Source organism: Pinus tabuliformis, chromosome 8 (assembly GCF_031772625.1).
Source record: "Pinus tabuliformis cultivar Carrire ecotype Pingquan chromosome 8, CPIR1, whole genome shotgun sequence".
NCBI lineage: Eukaryota > Viridiplantae > Streptophyta > Pinopsida > Pinales > Pinaceae > Pinus > Pinus tabuliformis.
This window is the reverse complement of record NC_142294.1, coordinates 1423012532-1423033058: the sequence shown is the minus strand read 5'-3', so window position 1 is coordinate 1423033058 and position 20527 is coordinate 1423012532.

Here is a 20527-nt window from a genome sequence, read left to right as displayed (position 1 = left end):
ACATGGCCAGACTGCCGATGTATGGCTTCAAGCGACTTCCTATCACCTTTCTTGGGAAGGGTTCTCCATTTAATTTGACCAGCTGTACCGCCCCTCCATCAGTAATTTCCTTAATGATATAGGGCATAACCAATGCATTTGGAATTTCCTTGGAAATTTATCAAACTTACTATCATATAGAAAAACCAGGTCATTTACCTTAAATGTGCACAGCTTAATGTGTCGATCATGCCATGCCTTCTCACACTGCTTTTGGACCTGTTGGTGAAATCCAGCTAAAAATATTTCTTCCTCCAGTTCATCCAACTGTGCAAGCCTCTCTTCTAGGGCTCCGCGATCTGTCATACCTGTGAGCACTGCTATGCGTAGACTAGGCACAATATACTCCATAGGAATTACCACTTCAACCCCATAGACAAGCCTAAAGGGGGTTTATCCAATCAACTTCTTGCATGTCGTTTGATAAGCCCATAATACTGCAAGTATTCGTAGGTCACAATCACTTCACTGAGCATTGCAAACCTTGGTCAGCACATTTTCTAGCACTCTGTTGAATGCCTCCACTGTCTTGTTAGCCTGTGGGTTATATGGTGTGATCTTCTGGTGGTATACCTGAAATTCCTCTGTCAGCGTGCTAATAATCTCATTCAGAAAGTGCACACCGCGATCACTCATTAAGATCTTCAGACATCCAAATCACATCAATACATGCTCAAAGAGGAATTTTACATCGGTTGCACCTGTGCAATCCTTCACAGGCTGTGCCTTTGCCCAATGAGTCAAATACTCTGTCGCGGTGATAATATACCTTGCTCCCGTCTTTCCTTGTGGTTGAATATATCCCACAAAATCTATCGCCCACTTCTCAAAGGGTTGCAATGACATCTGTGGATTCAAAGGCATCTCATCCCTCCGCGATGGCCTGCCAGTCCGTTGACACACATCACACGCCTTGCAATATGCTTTTGAGTCCTAATGAAGGGTTGGCCACCACAACCCTGCGCATAGAATCTTTTGCGTGGTTTCTCTTCCTGCATAATGGCCTCCCGCGGCACCCCCATGAGCGTCCGCGAGGATGCTGCTTCTTTCGAACTCAGGTACATACCGTCACAATATCTCATCAGTTCCCATCTTGTACAGATGCCCAGCAATGATAGAGAAATCTATCACACACACCACTAATTCCTTCTTTTGTTGCACAGTGTATCCTTCTGGAGCAGTTCCTATCATTAGGAAATGTATTATATCCAAAAATGACCATCTGCGACGCGCATTGTAAATATATATGCATCAGGCAATCCTTCTTCCAAGTTAGTAGGTTCCTCCCCTGTTTTGATGTGCAACAAATGGTCTGGTCCCACGTTCAATCATCCAATATTCACAACCACTTTAAAATCATATTTCTGGAATAATAAGAGCCACCTGCAAATTCTCCTCCCCAACACAGGCTTATTGACTAGGTACTTCAATGCGGAGTGATTCGTATACATGTTAAAGTGGCCTCCTAACAAGTAGTGCCTATACTTCTGGAGCACATACACCATAGCTAGTCCTTCGCACTCAGTGGTAGAATAATTCTTCTCTGCTTTGGATAATATTCAGCTTACGAACGCGATAGGATGGTCCAAGCCTTCTCCACCAGCCTGTGTTAGTACTGCTCCTAGCGCTATACATGACGCGTCGACATGGACATGAAACTCTTTCTTCCAATATGGGAAGACTAGGATCAGTGAGGTGACCATCTTTTCTTTCAATATATCCAAGCTCTTCTTAGAGTCATCGTTCCAATAGAATGTGACATTCTTCTTCAACAATTTATCCATAGGCACGGTGATCTAGACGTCCTTGTTTGCAAAGCACATTCCCCAACAGGTTTCCAAAAGGAACACAAAACAGACACTTTTTGAGATTAAGCACGATATGGTATCTTTGACAGTATCCAGCATCAGGCGCAATCTTGCTACATGGTGTTTAACTAGCCCAAATACAATTCAGTCATCAAAATATACCTCCAAGAACTTATGAATAAATTCCTTGAACGCAACAACAACTACGCGGAAGAAGATCGCATGCACATTCTTCAATCCAAACGGCATTACAGTGTATTGAAAACAACCCCACTTAGTCGCAAAGGTTGTCTTGCTCCATCCTCTGCGCGATTTTAATCTAGTGGTACCCAAAGAACCCATCAGTGAAGGAATATGCTTCGTGGCCACCTACATTGTCCAACACTTCATCAGTGAACGAAGTCGGGAAAGGATCATGCACACAAGCGTCATTCTACTTTCTAAAATCCACGCATATCCTTATTTCATCCTTTTTCTTTTTCTCTTGTATCACCATTGGGCTTACCCAGTCAGATTCTTCCACAGGCTCAATGATACCTGCCGCGAGCATCTTGTCTAGCTCTAAACGGAACTTGTCCTTATATTTCAGATTGAGGTGGTAAGGTCTTTGCTTAACCGGCTTTGCGTCAAGTTTCAATGTAATCTTCATCATACCTAGGTCCCCGATTATCCCCTTCATATCCATAAACTTCGTAGGAAACAAGTCTTGATATTCACGGAGCAATTCAGCGACTTTATCCACTGTCGCATCGTCCCAATAGTCTCCAATCTTCGTGAATTTGGGTTCTACCTACGTACCAATGTTTACTTGTTTCGTTTTCAACAGTGTGGTTATATCAGGGTTCTCAATCTGTGGTCCTTTAACCTCGCGGTGACCTTCTGTTTCCAGAATGTTAATTTTCCGCAGATCCTCATCTTCTTCTTCAACAGTCACGTTATGGCATTCCAACGCGTGACTTAGCTAAGTAGCCCACTCAGGATGAACCAGTTCCAAAGGATCTTGTGGTATCCGAAAGATAGCTGCTTTCACTTCTTGTAGCGCCTCATCAATACAGTCAAACCCGTCTTCAAAATTGAATGTCATCACAAAGCCCTCGCGCAGAACATCCCATTCACCTGTACCATGGCAGATCTCTATTTCTACGTACCAATTCATTGGGACAACATCCAGGGTATGATAGGACAAGTTCACCCACTCAGGTTGGGGTTTTTCTCCATAAGCCTAGGTCCATTTGGCGAAATGCACATGCGGGTCATCCTTCCCATCATACTTGTTTGTCATTCACATCTTAGGCTTCCCAAATTGTGTTCTCATCATCCACCTACATTCGCGCCGATCATCAAAGCTTCCTTTATGCGTACCCCACCATATTTTGGGCGTAGCACGCAGTGCCCAATCCAACACCTGGAAGCGCTGCTTTACTAGTACCTCCCTTTCAAATGCATCTAAAAAGATATCTACCTCATTCAGGCCATCATAAGTAGGTAAGTGTCTTACCTCTAAGGATACACAGCGCATCGATCGGGTCATCATATTGCAATTTAGTGTAGTTACTTCATGTAACCGATTCTGCCAGCATTCTATCTCTTCATCGGAGTTCGAAGTGAAGGAACTCTCACGATCCCAAGTAATCCGTCCATCCGTGGTGGGATTCACCCAATGTTGGTCTCATGCTATTATCTTATAGATGCAGTCCATATCATCATCACTTTCATAATCGTGGACTGGTTCCATATAGCGTGATCCTTCAGCCAGATCTAGGGGTATTATTACGCGCAGCGATTTCTTCTCGAAGATCATCTTTTGCTCCTTTATATTGATTACCCTGTTCATATTGATAGCCCAGTCAATTCCCAGGAGCGCAGGATAGGGATTGTTGTCATCTACTATTTATATTACTTCAAAATCAGCTAGCGCGCTTGCACCCTAAATATCCACAATCACCCCCTGCAGTCACCCCATAGGGATGATATTATTTTGATTCACCATCCTTAGCTGAATCGGAGACCATTGCAGTGTAGGTCTCCCCATTCATTCCCAAGTTTGCTTTGGTAAGACATTCACGTCCGACCCTAGGTCAAAAATAACCTGATCCATTTCATACTCTCCTATCTGTGCATTCAGTCTCATCTCTCGTTCTGTCCTTCTTTTATGCTTGCCAATCTTTTGTACTACATGCGGCTCACCTGGTGTGGTTCTAGCACATCTATTGATGAGCTATTGTAACCATTTCATAGCCTTAACATCACTCAGTAACTTCATACCAGTCTCCAAGAAAGTTGTGAGCATAGAGGGGTCCATCTATTGCTCAGGCTTATCCTTGCTTCCTGAGGTGGAGGCCTCATCTAAGCTCTTCTTAGCTTCCATGAAAGTTTCACGGGCATTCTCCAAATCAAACTTAGCTTCCTTCATCAAAGCTTTGCAGACCCACGCACTGTCGTCTGGTTGTTTCCCTTTGTCATCTCCCATCACGATTTTACTCCTAAGCACTATATTTACGTTTGGATCTTCGTCGCGCAACTCAGACTTCATCATTTGCAGGTTCTAAGTCGGTGGAGGTGGTAGCGCCCCTTTGTCACGTATCCTAGCTATCAGTGTAGGACAATCTTCTGTTTCATGAACAAAAAACATGCAATACTTACACAATGGACATGTTGGATTAGTGAAATTGCTAGCATAGTGTCCCAGTCCTCTGCAATTGTAGCAAATCAACTGTCCTTGACCTTTGCTAGGTCCTCCTTCGCCTCGGCCTCATCCGCGTCCCTGAAATCCTGTCCACGCCATTCCTATGCTCTAGTCAGGGGGCCGCGTTTCGGCCTAAACCCTATAGGCAGGATTTATATCCATCATCAATTCATAACTCCTGCAATTATGCTAATCATGCCCTACTGACATGCAAAAGTTGCAGAACAGTTGTTGTGGTGTTTGTACAAACTTCTACAGCATATGACAGTTATCTGTGGTATGTTTTCTTGCTACATGATAGATAGCGCACCATAATGCAGGCCCCACGCTAGGTCCTACTTTATCTTCTGGCCTCAAAGGCATCGGTCCTCCTCCCACAATATAGTTCGCAAAGACTGAGCAATGGTCCTTATCATGACCCTGACTCTTGCATTTCAGGCACCATACCTCCTCGTGCACCTTTGGTTGAACCGTTCTGTCCTGCTTCAGACTTTGCATCTCAAGGCATAGATTCTTCAGCTGCGCATGGATCTGTTGAACCCCCAGGTTTGGATCTTGCATCGAAGTTTCATGTAGTCTCATTGCAATCTCTAAGGCCTCGCCTGAGTTGTTATCTTCTGTTGCGATAGCGCGACCCTTAAGTGTGGCAATAGTGAAGCCACAAACCACTCGCGATGTTGTCCATATGTGAAATTCATGTTGGCTTCGTAGATTGTACACTTCAACCTCTGATCGAGCTCCCAAGGCGTCTCGCTTGGTTGCATCGCGATCTCCTTGAATCCCATAATTGACTGCGCCTCAGATTTAGGCCTATTGAACTCTCTATTCAGTGTTGTCTATATGTCTGCCACCCCGCCATTCAGGTTATCATTAGAGTACTTGATATACTAGGTTAGTGCACGATATTACAGAGCACTAACCAAGGTCACCTTATTTATATGATCATCTGTAATACCATGAGCTTCCCACACAACCTTCACAATGAAGCAGAATTGGTCCGGGTCCTCATTCCCCAAGCCTTTGAACAAAGGTAGCTTTACTGCATTTTCCATACTGAACTACGATGGAGGTGGAGGTGGTACAGGTGAAGTTGGAGGTGATGGTGGTGAAGTTAGAGGTGGTGTGGGTGGAGGAGGTATTCACGCGAATCCTTGTCTTATTAACTGAATAGCACTTCACGGGGAAACATTCGCTATCCCTTCTTCATCACCTCATGGAGGTGAAATCAAGGGACTATACTCTGGACCCTTTTGTCCTTCGATCCTGTAAGTTTTTCTACTTCGTGTAGTTCTGAACATCAAGGTAGTTGCATAACCTGTTTTTTGCACAATAGCATTTTAATCCAAGTATTCAAATATTTCACGTACTTACCTCACGGTCCTTTGAAAAAGCACCGCTCTGCCTTGCTATAGCTGATTAAGGTGTTGATCGTGAATTCAGTCACAAATCCTCCTATGACGCGATCGAGCCAATGATTGACAGCGTGAGCAATCTTGTCGTCAGATGCTTCTAATTTTTGTATTAGCTCTAGGGTCTAAACAATAGGACCGTCAAATTTCCACCTTCCTTGGCTATCTGCTAGCTTCGCGATCCACTCGTATAGCTCAATAAGGAAGGAGCAGAAAAAGATCTCGTGGATCTCTGTATACAGGTATCTATCCAACCACTGTTCCTTTGTCAGTCGTGGATTTCTGTTCTCATGTGCCGTGAATTCATGGATCTTCCTATCCAACCAGTCTCCAATCTCCTTCTTAGTTGGATTCTAGTGATACGACATCACACATCTCTTATGCAAAGTTTGGTCCCAACAACGGAACCATTTTTTGGCTTGAGGGGGCCTGACCCAGGTTCAGTGTTAGATAGCCAAAAAAATCCCTACGCTACTGGCACTTTCGGCATCAGCCCTCGGTGTGTAGACTGAAGTCTCACCTGAAGCATTATGGGGCAATGCTGGAACCAAGTTTCTGCACCCTAAGATGGTTGTGATGTCGTTTGATTCCCTCTATTCCTACCTTCGCGCAGGTCACTTCACTCTAGGGCTTACAAGACGAGCCCTCTATTCCGTCCTTCCATACCTCCGTGAAAGGGTACGATTGACCTTTGTGCAGCCCTAACCTGCTGCTTAGGTACTTTCACGCTGCTATGGCAGCGTTCCGTACAGATTCCCCAATTAATCTAAGTGATTTTCTTATCTCATCAAATACTTAAAGTTAACACCGCGTAAACAGATATTTGTAATTGCGTTCAATTATTCAATGTAATTGTAATTATTCGTGCATCATACAAGCATAATAAAGGAAATTCATACATAAAATGTCCAGATGCATCAACAGAACAAAGACACAGAAATTGTAGAATATATTTCTTAATTAATATCTTCCAAGCATTTACAAACTCTGTCTGTCCTACGCACACTGTTGCAGGGGTCTGCGCACTCAGCTGTAGATTTCTACTCTAGGCCTCTGCGCACTCAGCTGCAGAGCCTATACCTACGCTACAACCCAAGAATTAGACTTCTTGCTTCAAATCTATGACCCTATTCTATGTTGTCTCATGATATGTCTCTCAAACTACTTAGAGCTTAACTATTTTTATATAATCCCATGGTTCACGGACCACGGGTAGATCCCTTACAACCGACTCTACTTTACAAAACTAAGGGAAAACTACCCTTTATGACATATAACACCTTCACGCTCCACGATCACAAAATGCGGAGTCTTTACAATTATATTACAAAAATTGGCTTAAACATGGGCTTTTAGCCCCAAAAATTCCCTTGGGGGATCTCGCTCCCAACAGCAGGCTGTGCAGGATTTAATGTACCTCCCAACATCCCGATGAAGGTTTGTCCAATAAAAATACTTTTTCAATACTGCCACTATTTTCTCTACTCCGAAATGTCTAGGGACCCGGCTGTAGTGCGCCTCCCAAATCATCTTGGCACTCTTGCTTGAAGGAACACAAATGTGTCCCATGTGGCATAACATTTCATCCTAGAGGTGAAATTTTGGAACTTGCTTAGCGTCTATGAGCGTCTGGTATGTGCTACTGAATTCTTGATCGCTCTCGTAAAGATGCGGCCACCCCAAAGTCTCGTGCCCACAAGAGTCGAGAAAAGTGATCAGCTCTATGACTAGTGGTCGGCTGAGGCAGTATGCAACATTATTGGTGCTTCCCTTCTTGCACTTAATGTTCAAATGGAATTTTTGCAATTATGTGGACCATTTCTAATGGTGATCATTCTGAAACTTCCCTTGTGTCTATATGAACTATAGAGGCCGGTGGTCTGTGTGGATAACCATTTCCTTCCCCAGAATGTAATGATTCCATTGAAAACAAGCTTTCACAATGGAATACATTTCTTTTTCGTAAGTGGGATACTTTCAGACTATGTCTGAAAGTGTCTCACTATGGTAAGCCACTAGATGCCCCTATTGAGTAACAACTGCACCAATAGCATAGGCGGAGGTGTTTGTCTCAATCTCAAATGGTTGTTGCAAGTCTGGTAATGTGAGCGCTGGTGTAGAGTAGAGGTGATGCTTCAACTCGGAAAAGGCCTTCTTTTGAGTTTTGGACCAAAAAAACTTTGTTTTCGCTCTGCCCTTGCTAGCTTGACTTAAAGGCCAAGTGATATGAGAGAACCCCAACAGGAACCTACTATTGGGTTGTGTTATATTCTTTCCACGTAGTTAACAAGGGGTTTGAGGGGCACCCGTAACCCCACTTTATGGGGTAAAAATTTTGGTTTTGGACCCTATGTTAGGTTGGGCGGACCCACCTATGGTTTTGTGCATGATTTTCGCACATGTTTTTTTTGGAAGTGATGGTTTTCGGTCCATGGTATTAGACATGATGGTTTTCAGTCCATGGTATTGGATGCTTCGGCATGTATAAAAATGTATTATAGCATTGAAAGGAACATAATGAAAATCAAGCTGGCAGTCCCGGTTTTGGGATCTAGGGGAAAATCTTTGTGTATATGTGTTTTATGTGTTTTGCTCTCGCATTATTTATTTTCTGTGCTTTAGAATTCATATGCAGGTAATTTCTGTATCGGGTTAAAACCCACATTTGGTATCGAAGCAGATTTGGCTTCAAGGGGACGCCTTTGTTGCTGAGGAGTTTCACTCGAGCCTGTGGTAGACCCTGTTCAGTGGGAGATCTATGAGATCAATTCTAGTGGTGAAAGAAGTATGTCGAGACAATATTGCAGAGGTTTAATATGCAGGATAGTAAACCGGTGAAGGTTCCTATTCCTGTAGGTGTGAGGTTATCTGTTGAACAGTGTCCTAAGAGACAAGAAGAGGAAGAGGACATGTCCCGTGTTCCATATGCAAGTGAAATCGGTAGCTTGATGTATGAAATGGTTTGTACTAGACCAGACATTGCACATGCAGTGGGAGTATTGAGCAGGTTTATGTCAAAACCAGGGAAGGAGCACTGGACAACAGTGAAGTGGGTTTTTAGGTATTTGCGTGGCACTAGTGATTATGGTTTGTGCTACCAAGGAAGACTAGGATTGGACAGAGTGTTGGATATTCATGGCTTTATTGATGCAGACTGGGCTGGAGATCTGGATCAAAGAAGATCTACAAGTGGGTATTTGTTTAACCTATTTAGAGGTGCAGTCAGTTGGATGAGTAAGAAACAATCTATAGTGGCACTGTCAACTACAGAGGCAGAATACATGGAAACCACTCATGCAAGTAAGGAAGCAGTTTGGTTGCAGATATTGTGTTCAAGTATGGGGTTAGTACAGGAAGCTATAAGGATAGACTGTGACAGCCAAAGTGCAATTTTCTTGGCAAAGAACCCCACATATCATTAAAAGACAAAGCACATTGATGTTCAATATCACTTTATGAGGGATATGATAGAAGACAAAAAGGTGTTGTTGGTAGCTCTGAGAAGTTCTCTTGGTGTAGAGAGACAATGGGCATTTTAGGGCTAGAAAAATGACTAAGCTCTCTTGTGGCCCCCTGTGGAAAGAAAACAACAAGTGGGAGAATGTTGGGTTGTGTTATATTCTTTCCACGTAGTTAACAAGGGGTTTGAGGGGCACCTGTAACCCCACTTTATGGGGTCCGGGGCAGCGCCCCAGAAAATTTTGGTTTTGGACCCTATGTTACGTTGGGCGGACCCGTCTATGGTTTTGTGCATGATTTTCGCACATGTTTTTTTTGGACGCAATGGTTTTCGGTCCATGGTATTGGATGCTTCGGCATGTATAAATATGTATTATAACATTGAAAGGAACATAATGAAAAATCAAGTTGGTAGTCCCGGTTTTGGGATCCAGGGGAAAATCTCTGTGTATATGTGTTTTATGTGTTCTTCTCTCGCATTATTTATTTTCTGTGTTTTAGAATTCATATGCAGGTAATTTTTGTACGGGGTTAAAACCTACACCTATAGTATAAATTGGCAAGACCAAGAATGTTGCGGAGCTCTGTTAGAGTGGTTGGGGCTGACCAATCTCAAATGACTTATATCTTGGTTGGGTCCACATGCACACCCTGTTCATCAATGATGTACCCCAGATATTGAACGCGGGTCATGCCAAAAGTGCATTTCTCTAAATTGGCACACAACTTGTGTTGTCACAGGGTTTGAACGACCTGTCAAATATTGTGAAAGTGCTCTTCCCAAGTCTGGCTGAAGATCAAGATATCATCTAAATACACCACCACAAATGCATTGGTGAAGGGTCGAAGTATGTCTTCCATCAATATCATGAATGTTGTGGGGGCATTCGTCAACCCGAAAGGCATGATCAACCATTCGAAAAGGCTCTCCTTGGGTTTGAAGGCAGTCTTCCACACAATGGAAGGTTCGATAGGCACATGGTGATAACTAAACATCAAGAAATCTTGCTGAAATATTTGGACCCCTTGAGCTAGTCCAGAAGCTCATCAATTTGTGGGATTAGGTATCTATTTAGGACATTGATCTTGTTCAATGACCGATAGTCAATATAGAGTCTCTAGATCTCGTCCTTCTTCTGTACCAATACAATCAGGCTCCCACAGGGAGATAATATTGGCCTGATGTGCCCTTTCTGCAACAATGCCTGAATCTACCTCTTGATATCTTTGTTCTATAGAATAGAGCTTCAATAGATCATTCCATTAGGTAGCGGCGCACCCGGGATTAGAACGATGGAGTGCTTGACATGACAGTGCATAGGTACCCCTATAGGTGAGGCGAAAATGTCCCTATACTTCTCCATGACCTTGTCCATCTGTTGTTACTGTGTGGAGGAGCTATGTCTAGAAGTCGTAGCCACAACCTTCTTCTTTCCTTGAGGGCGAATCATAAAGAAAACAAATTTCCTAGTCTAGGAAATGATCTTACTTCTTTTCTTTGCAGTGATCAAATATATAGTGATGGATGAGGCTACCTATGGTATCCTGTACAAACTATTGCCCAAAGAAATAATGAAAAAACTAGGTCTAGACTCATATACGACATGTCGCTTCCACATGTATGGTAATCCTAATAATACATCAACTTCAAGAGGAGAAACATCACACAGTACCTCATCCGTGAAGGGCTTGATGTTATAGGGAAGGTGGCAATGTTGGCTGACGCAGAGGTCTCGCCCTTGGTGAAGCCACCTGATGGTGTACGACTGCAGATGTGCTATCGTCGGTAGGCCCAACTGCTTCATGACCTTTTTGATGAAATGATGTTCTTTTGTCTCCCGCTGCTGAAAATGAACTGCAATGAAGAACCTTTCACCCACATTTGTGAGCGGAAGAGGCGTTCCTCCTCCTCTAGATCTTCAGGGTCATTCCTCTAGATTTTGGTGGTGGCCAAGTTGGCACTGAGATCCACGTTAATGATCTGCTTCCCTTTTTCATTCCCCTTATTGGGTTCTGACTCAAATTCGGAACATGCATCTAATTCAAAAGCCTTTAGCTCGCCTACTAGTGACTGCTTGGCCCGACACTCACTTGTGTTGTGAGTGGAGCTCTTATGGAACTCACACCATTTTCCCGTGTCCTTATTTTCTTCGTGGTGTTGTTCTTTGTTTGCAGTCTCAGTGGGTTGTATTGGGTTGTTCCACCTTGGCTTTAGCCTTTCCTCTATGGTTTGGGGTCGCCTTTTCCTTGCTTCAGATTCATAGATCCAAAGTCCGGCTTCTTATGTTTAAACTTCTGCTAAATCTTGATAGCGTATCTATATGCCATGCTAAGCAAGGAGATGTCCAGGAAATCCATATCGTCCTGAATGTACTTATGTAGACATCTACGGTACATGAATACCAAATTCCATCTAGGATCCTTGATACCTAACTTAGTGTGGAGAGTATGGAAAATATTTGTGAACTCTGGCACATCTTGGTCCCTTACCTGTCGTAGCATGGTCCACTTTATGTATTTATCTTCATAGCTCCCGACAGGTTAATGTTGTTCTTTGAGAGTGTCTCGGAAAGAATCCCAAGTGGGTGTGGCTGAAAATAGTGAGGATTCCCTCTCGTCCTTTTGTCCACAGTATGTTTCCTACTAGTCCTTGACGTGTGGGGCGACTTTGAGAAGTGAAAAAGTAATATTTTCCTGATTGGAAAAGTCATGAATTGAAAAATATTCTTCCAACATATTTAACCATTTATCTATGACATTTGCATCCATTTGGCCCTCAAATATTGGAATATCGAAGTTAACTTGTACTTTAAAAGGGGTGGTGCCTCCAAAGTGGCTTCTAGATGAAGATAAATCACCTGTGGGTTGCTATCGAAGGATATGGGAAAATTTATCCATCATTGCGTTCATCTGTCACTCGAGGGCTTCCTCGAGCAATATTTTGAAAGGATTTTCTACCTCCTCGTCTTTCTTTTCTTCCGTCATGGGAGGTCTTCACGGTTTGTGAGGCTGGTCTTGCAAAGGTTCAACCAAATAAATCCCTAACTCCTCATATCTTGACCTCGTTGGGGACATGCAAAGAAAAACAGAGAAAGAGTAGACCTCTCTGATACCATTGATCTGAACTTAAACTGGAACACAAAAAATTATAGATATAATCATAAATACAAAAATGAAACATAAATAACACTTCATTTCGTTAATATCAGAATATTGAAATATGCTTACAAACATAATGGAAATAAACTAGCTCGGACGATGTTATCTTATCTTTAAGAAGAGATGTGGTGGCTACATGCCTCTGAACTATGTTACAATGAGGCTCCAAGGCCTAATTATTATTGAGAAACAATGGAAAACCCTAAACATCAAGAAACCTAACCCTAGGAGATGAAGCACCAAAACTGCGGGCCCCGTTTAGGTAAATTCATACATCAATTTCCCGGGATCATAATTTTAGCATACGATCTCCATTTTGCTATCATAATACCTCATTTCGAAGATCTTGAAGACTAGGCCGAAAATAAAGAAATTAATTTGTTTAGGACTTTTCTGGTCTCTCTGTTTCCCCTAAAAATTTCATTTGGGGACTAAAAACGGCTCCGGAAGTTCAGGGCCCGAAAAACTGCCAAATATAGTAAACTGTGCTACAATTAAGGAAATTGAAAAACTGAAAGAGATAGTGTTGGTGGTCCAAGTGGAATAGGAGGGTGGCCACCAATATCCAACTGGATTAGTACTCCCCCCTTAGGAAGCAATGGTCCCCATTTCGTTGAGTACCTCCATGAGATGGGGAAACTTTTACTGAGCTTGGTCCCTGGTGAGCTACTTGCCTTGGTGCAGGAGTTGGCCAGCTTTGACAACCTGATACAGTTGGATATTCTGCTGGCGAGTGTTCTTAATATGTGTGTCCATGATTTGATCAGTTGTGGCATGTTCTATGTAGTCTGGGTTTAGCTTTGTTGCATGAGTTGTTCTGCAATGTCGGATGTGTCCAACAATGGTGGAAAGCATTGTAGAAGGAGGTGTACATTGAACAATGGGTGCAGACCAAGGAACGGTGGAATGCTGAGCTCAAAGGCATTGTCCCCTACAAACTTGATGATGGTGTATGGCCCATATCAACGTAGGCGAAGCTTGTGATGGGGTCCAGTGAGATGTTGCTTCTGCAAATGTATCCAAACTTTTTCGCCCACTAGGAACTTGTGTGACACCCGATGTTGATAATGGCATTGCTTATACTTAGTATTGGCTCTGTCCAATATATCATGGACCTGCTAGCAGATGTGTTGAATGCACTCAATGAATTTTTTAGCCCTGTCGACTTTGGACTGGAGATGAGTCGAATCTGCCTAAGTAGCTGCAAATGGTATGGCCACATCAATGGGACATAATGGCTAAAATGCCAACCCTACCTGAAAGGGGTTGTGGCTCGTTGATCTGTGAAGAGATCTGTTGTAGCTATGTTAGACATAGGGGAGGCTTTCATCCGATCTGTGTGTATGCATCGAGTTCTATATGCACATAATTTATATGATCATCCTGTTGATGACTTTAGTTTGGCCATCAGTTTTGGGATGGAAAGTTGTGTACTTAGTGAGTTTGGTATCCAGCATCAACCAGAGACTTGACCAAAATGCACTTAGGAATCTGTTGTCCCGATCATTCCATGAACTGTGGGATCCCAAAGTGTGCCCACACTCACTCAAAGAAGAGCTTAGTAGTGGCCTATGCTGTGACACTCTTCTTGCAGGACACCATAATGGCAATATTAGAGTATCTGTCAACAACCACGAAAACGTAGTTGTTTTCATGCATAGTAGAAGGAAGGCCTGACATATAATCCATGGAGATGGATTCCCAAGGTAAAATAGGAGTAGGAAGAGGAGTATATAGGCCTTTCTTATTGATGGTTGGTTTGGAAATGGCGTAGGGAGTGTAGGATTTAATGTACTTCCCAACATCTTGACGAAGGTCTGGGAAAAAAAATTACTTCTTCAGTACTGCCACTGTTTTCTCTACTCCGAAATGTCTAGAAACCCAATTGTAGTGTGCCTCCCAAATCATCTTGGCATGCTCACTTGAAAGAACACAAATGTGTCCAAGGTGGCATAGAAATACATCCTTGAGGTGAAAATATGGAGCTTGCTTACGTTCAAGGAGTGTCTGGTATGTGTTGTCGAATTCTGGATTGCTATCATAAATATGCAGCCATCCCAAAGTTTCATTCTCACAAGAGTCGGGCAGAATGATTAGCGCCATGACTAGTGGTTGGCTGAGGTAATATGCAACATTATGGTGATCGTTCTACAACTTCCCTTGTGTCTGTATGAACTGCACAAGCCGGTGGTCTGTGTGGATGACCATTTCCTTCCCTGGAATGTAATGCTTCCATTGACAGCAACCCTCTAGAATGGAATACATTTCTTTGTCGTAAGTGTGATACTTACAGACTGTGCCTGAAAGCGTCTCACTGTGGTAAGCCACTCGATGACCCTTCGGAGTAAGAACTACACCAATAACATAGTCGGAGGCATCTGTCTCAATCACAAATGGTTGTTGCAGGTTTGGTAATGTGAGCACTGGTGCAGAGCAGAGGCGATGTTTCAACTCGTTAAACATCTTTTGTTGGGTTTTGGACAAAAAAAACAATTATTTTTCTCTACCCTTGCTGACTTGACTTAAAGGCCAAGTGATGTGAGAGAACCCCAACTCGAACCTGTGGTAGAAATTGGCAAGACCTAAAAAGCTGCGAAGCTCTGTTAGAGTGGTTGGGGCTGGCCAATCCCAAATGACTTGAATCTTGGCTAGGCTCTCATGCACACCCTGCTCATCAATGATGTACCCCGTATATTGAACCTAGGTCATGATAAAAGTGTATTTCTCCAAATTGGCACACAAATTGTGTTGTCGCAGGGTTTGAAGGACTTATTGAATATGGTGGAGGTGCTTTTCCCAAATCTAGCTGAAGATCAAGATGTCATCTAAATACACAACCATGAATGCATTGGTGAAGGGTCACTATATGTCATCCATCAATCTCATGAAGGTTGCGGAGGCATTCGTCAACCCAGAAGGCATGACCAACCATTCGAAAAGGCCTTTGAAGGCAATCTTACACACATTGTAGGGTTCAATAGGAACCTGGTGATAACCAAACTTCAAGTCAATCTTACTGAAATATTTGGCCCCCTCAAGCTGGTCTAGAAGGTCATCAATCCATGGGATTGGGTACCTATTCCAGATAGTGATCTTGTTCAGCGATCGATAGTCAATACAAGGTCTCCAGGTCTTGTCCTTCTTCTGTACCAATACAATCGAGCTCCCACAAGGGGATGAGATTGGCTTGATGTGCCCTTTCTGCAACACCTCCTAAATCTACCTCTTGATCTCATAATTCTCCAGAATAGTGCATTGATAGATCGATCCATTGGGTAGCGGCGCTCCCAAGGTCAGATTAACGCAGTGCTTGACCTGACAATGCATAGGTACCCATGTAAGTGAGGCAAAGAGGTCCCTATACTCCTCCATGACCTTATCCATTTTTTGCTACTCTATGGAGGATCCTTGTCTGGAAGTCATCGCCCCAACCTTCTTCTTGCCCTGATGGCAAATCATAAGGAAAGAAAATTTCCTGGTCTAGGAAATGATCTTACTACATTGCTTTGTAGTGATCAAAGAGATGGAAGTAGATGGGGCTACCTACGGTATCCTTTACAACTTATTTCCCAAAGTAATAATCTCATAGTGAGGTCTAGAATCATATACAACAAGTTGCTTCCACAAGTATGGTTGTCAAAATAATACCTCACAAACTTCAAGAGTAGGAACATCACACATTGCCTCATCTGTGAAGGGCTTGATGCTGTAAGGAAGGCAACACTACTAGTTGATGCAAAGGTCTAGTCCTTCGTGAAGCCACCCAATGGTGTACGGTTGCAGATTTTTTTTCGTAGGTAGGCCCAGCTGCTTCATGACCTCTACTAAAATGAGGTTATTTTTCCTCCCGTTGTCGACAATGAACTGCAACGGAGAACCTTTCACTGACATTTGTGAGTGGAAGAGGTGTTCCCCCTCCTCTCCATGTTCAAGCTCATTCTTCTCGATTTTGGTGGTGGCCACGGTGGCACTGGGCTTTACCTCAATGATTTTCTTCCCTTTGTCATTCCCCTTGTCGGGTTCTAACTCAAAGTTAGAATATGCATTTGATTCAGAAGCCTTCATCTCAACCACTGGTGACTGCTTGACCTGACACTCACTTGTGTTATGAGTGGAGATCTTATGGAACTCACACCATTTTCCCGTGTCCTTCTTTTTCTTCATGGTGATGTTCTTTTCCTATGGCTTCAATAGGTAGTCCTGGGCTGCTTTGCCTTGGATTTGGCCTTTTCTTTGTGGTTTTGGGGCACATTTTCCTTGCTTCGAATTCACAAATCCAAAGTCTTTATTATTCTTTTTAAACTTCTTCTCAATCGTGACAGTGTATTGATATGTCGTGTCGAGCGAGGAGATGTCCAAGAACTCCATCTCATCCTAGATGTAAGTGTGTAGACATCTAAGGTACTTGAGTACCAAATACCACTCAGAATCCTTGATACCCAACTTAGTGCTGAGGGAATGGAAAATATTTTGAACTCTGACACATCTTGGACCCTTCCCTACCATAGCGTTGTCCACTTTATGTATTTATCTTCATAGCTCCTGATAGGGTAATATTGTTCCTTGATGGCGTCTCAGAAAGAATCCCAAGTGGGTGCAGCTGAAAACAGTGAGGATTCCCTCCTGTCCTTTTGTTTACAGTACGTTTCCCACCAGTCCTTGATGTGTGGGGCAGCTTTGGGAAGTGCAAAAGTAATCTTTTCCCGATTGGAAAAGTCATGAAATGAAAAATATTCTTCCAACAGATTCAACCATTTATCTATGGCTTCTGCATATATTTGGCCCTCAAATATGGGAATATCGAAGTTAACTTGTAACTTAAAGGGAGTGGTGCCTCCAAAGTGGTTACTGGATGAAGATGCATTTCCTGTAGGTAGTTGTCGAAGGTTTTGGGAAAATTTATCCATCATCGTGTTCCTTGGTCGCTCGGGGGATTCCTCGAGTAATATTTTGAAAGGATCTCCCACTCCTTTGCATTTCTTTTCTTTTGCCACGGGAGGCCGTCAGGGTTTGTGAGGCTGGTCTCACAAAAGTTCAACCAGACCAAGCCCTAACTCCCCATACCCTAACCTCGTTGGGGACGTGCAAAGAAAAACAGAGAAAGAGCAGACCACTCTGATACCACTTATCCGAACTTAAACAGGATGTAAGAAATTACAGATATAATCATAAATAGAGAAATGCAACAGAAATAACACTTCACTTCATTAATATCAGAATACTGAAATATGCTTACAAATAGAATGGAAATAAACTAGCTCGAGCGATGGTAGCTTATCTTTGAGAATAAATGTGGCAACTACATGCCTCTGAAATATGTTACAATGAGACTCCAAGGCCTATTTATTATTGAGAAACAATGTAAAACCCTAAACATCTAGAAACATAACCCTAGGAGATGAAGCGCCAAAATTGTGTGCTCTATTTGGGTAAATTCATACATCAATTTCCCAGGGTCATAACTTTGGCATACAATCTCCATTTGACTATCATAACACCTCATTTCAAATATCTTGAAGAGTAGACCGAAAAAAAATAGGCCATCCCCATTATTGATCTCTTGGTCTCTCCATTTTCCCTAAAAATGTCGTTTAGGTCCTCAAAATGGCCCTAGAATTTTAGGACCTGAAAAACTGCCAAAAATAGTAAATTGTGCTACAGTTAAGGAAACTAAAAAACTGAAATAGATAGTGTTGGGGGTCCAAGTGGAATAGGATGGTGGCCACCAATATCCACCTAGATCAGTTCTCCCCCGTTAGGAAGGAATGGTCCCCATTGCATTGAGTGCCTCCATGAGATGGGGAAACTTCTGCTGAACTTGGTCCCTCGTGAGCCACTTGCCTTAGTGGATGAGTTGGTCAGATTTTACAACCTGATACAGTTGGATCTTCTACTGGAAATTGTTCTTGATCTATGTGTCCATGATCCAATCAGTTGTGGCATGTTCCATGCAGTCTAGGTTTAGCTCCGTTGGTGTGAGTTGTTCTGCAATGTTGGATGTGTCCATCAATGGTGGGAAGTATGGCTGAAGACGGTTTACTTTGAACACTGGGTGCAGAACAAGGAATAGTGGAATGTTGAGCTCAAAGGAATTATCCCATACAACCTTGGTGATGATGCATGCCCCATATTGAAGTGGGAAAAGCTTGCGATGTGGTCCAATGAAGCACTCCTTCCGCAAATGTAGCCAAACTTTGTCCCCCACCTAGAAATTGTGCGATGCCTGATGCTGATCATGGTGCTACTTTTACTTCGCATTGTCTCTTTCCAATATATCATGGAATTGCTGGCAGATGTGTTGAATGTGCTCAATGAAGTTGTTAGCCCTGTTGGCTTCAAATTGGAGATGAGACAAATCTTCCTGAGTAGATGCAAATGGTATGGCCACATCAATGGGACATAATGGCTAAAATCCCAACCCTACCTAAAAGGGGTTGTAGCCCATTGAGATGTGGAGAGCTCTTTTGTAGTTGTGCTAGACATAGGGGATTATTTCATCCCATGTTTGTGGATGCTTTGAGTTGTACATGTGCAGAATGTGTATGATCATTCTGTTGATGACTTATGTTTGGCTATTAGTTTGGGGATGGAAAGTCATGGACTTAGTGAGTTTGGTATCCAACATCGACCAGATATTTGACCAAAATGCACTTAGGAATTGTTGAAAAGTGTGCAACAAGAAATGATAAATTTAGAATGTGATAAAAATAGAACTCCTAAAAATAGCAGTTTGGCCAATGAGCATTTTGGCCACCTTGAGTGAGAGGTGAAACTGCTAAAAATAGAATCTTCTAAAATAGCATTTCTGGGTCCCTTCCTATTTTTAGCAGTCCTTGGTCTAACTATAGGAAGTAAAAATGAATTTGGTCTTAACATCAGTTTAAAATATTAATTAATTAATCTCCATGAGTTAATTAATTATGGAAAATTAAACTTGAAGTCTTTGTGAGAACATGCAATTAGTTGTCCCACTGATTGAGGAATTTATCCTTGATTTTCACCACTGATTGAGGAATCATGTATGAGTTCTATAATGAGAGGATTAGTTGACTTAGTTTTACTTAGACAAGTCCAGTTAGATTAACTTAACAAGTTGTTAAATTAATGAGATATAGTTTGTTAATGCTTGCATGCATGTGACAACTAGTATTTCAGATAACTGAGCATTCCTTCATGGATAATTGATGCATGTCAGTTCAGACAAAGACCCAATTGAGTTCAGATGAGGGACAGTGTACTATCAAATGCTTGGATATTTCTAGTAAGTATTCCTTGCATGGAGAAGAATCTATTTCCAAGAGAAATATGTGATATAAGAGCTTATAGGACTTGTGGCCTATATATTGAGCCCTAGGGAGTCTATGATCTTCATCTTTTGATTACAGAGAGTATAGGATAGCTCTTGAGCTGATTCTTTTTGTAAACAGAAGAGAATTTCCACTTGATTGATAATACAAATAGGGGTTTTATGCTAATGTTTTCCCCAGTGATATATCTTGTGTTATGGTTGATTATTTCTCTTACTCAGTTATATCTGTTTATGCTTGATGTTGCTCATGAATTCGATTTTGCTTCCGCTTAATGTTTTGTAGAACTAGATCAAGTATTATGCTTTATTACATTGCATATATCAGTTTGATCTATAGCTGTGAAATTTCTACATGGTATCAGAGCATAGGTGATCAAGGAAGAACAATATACAGGCAAGAGAAATTCGAAATTTATTATTTGGGATATAGATCTCAAGTTCTTATCACATCTATTTCACTGATGGCCTTCTATGGTTTAAGGCTTGAGTATGCCCTTGATGGCAGCTCAAACTACATAGCTTGGAAGGATTTCATAGAGGCAGTATTGGCAGATAACGACCTTAAGGACTTCATTGATCAAGAAGTCCCTAAGCCTACTGATGCTACTCAATTGGCGGAATGGAAGAAGTGTGTGGCTAGAGCTAGGAGAATCATCCT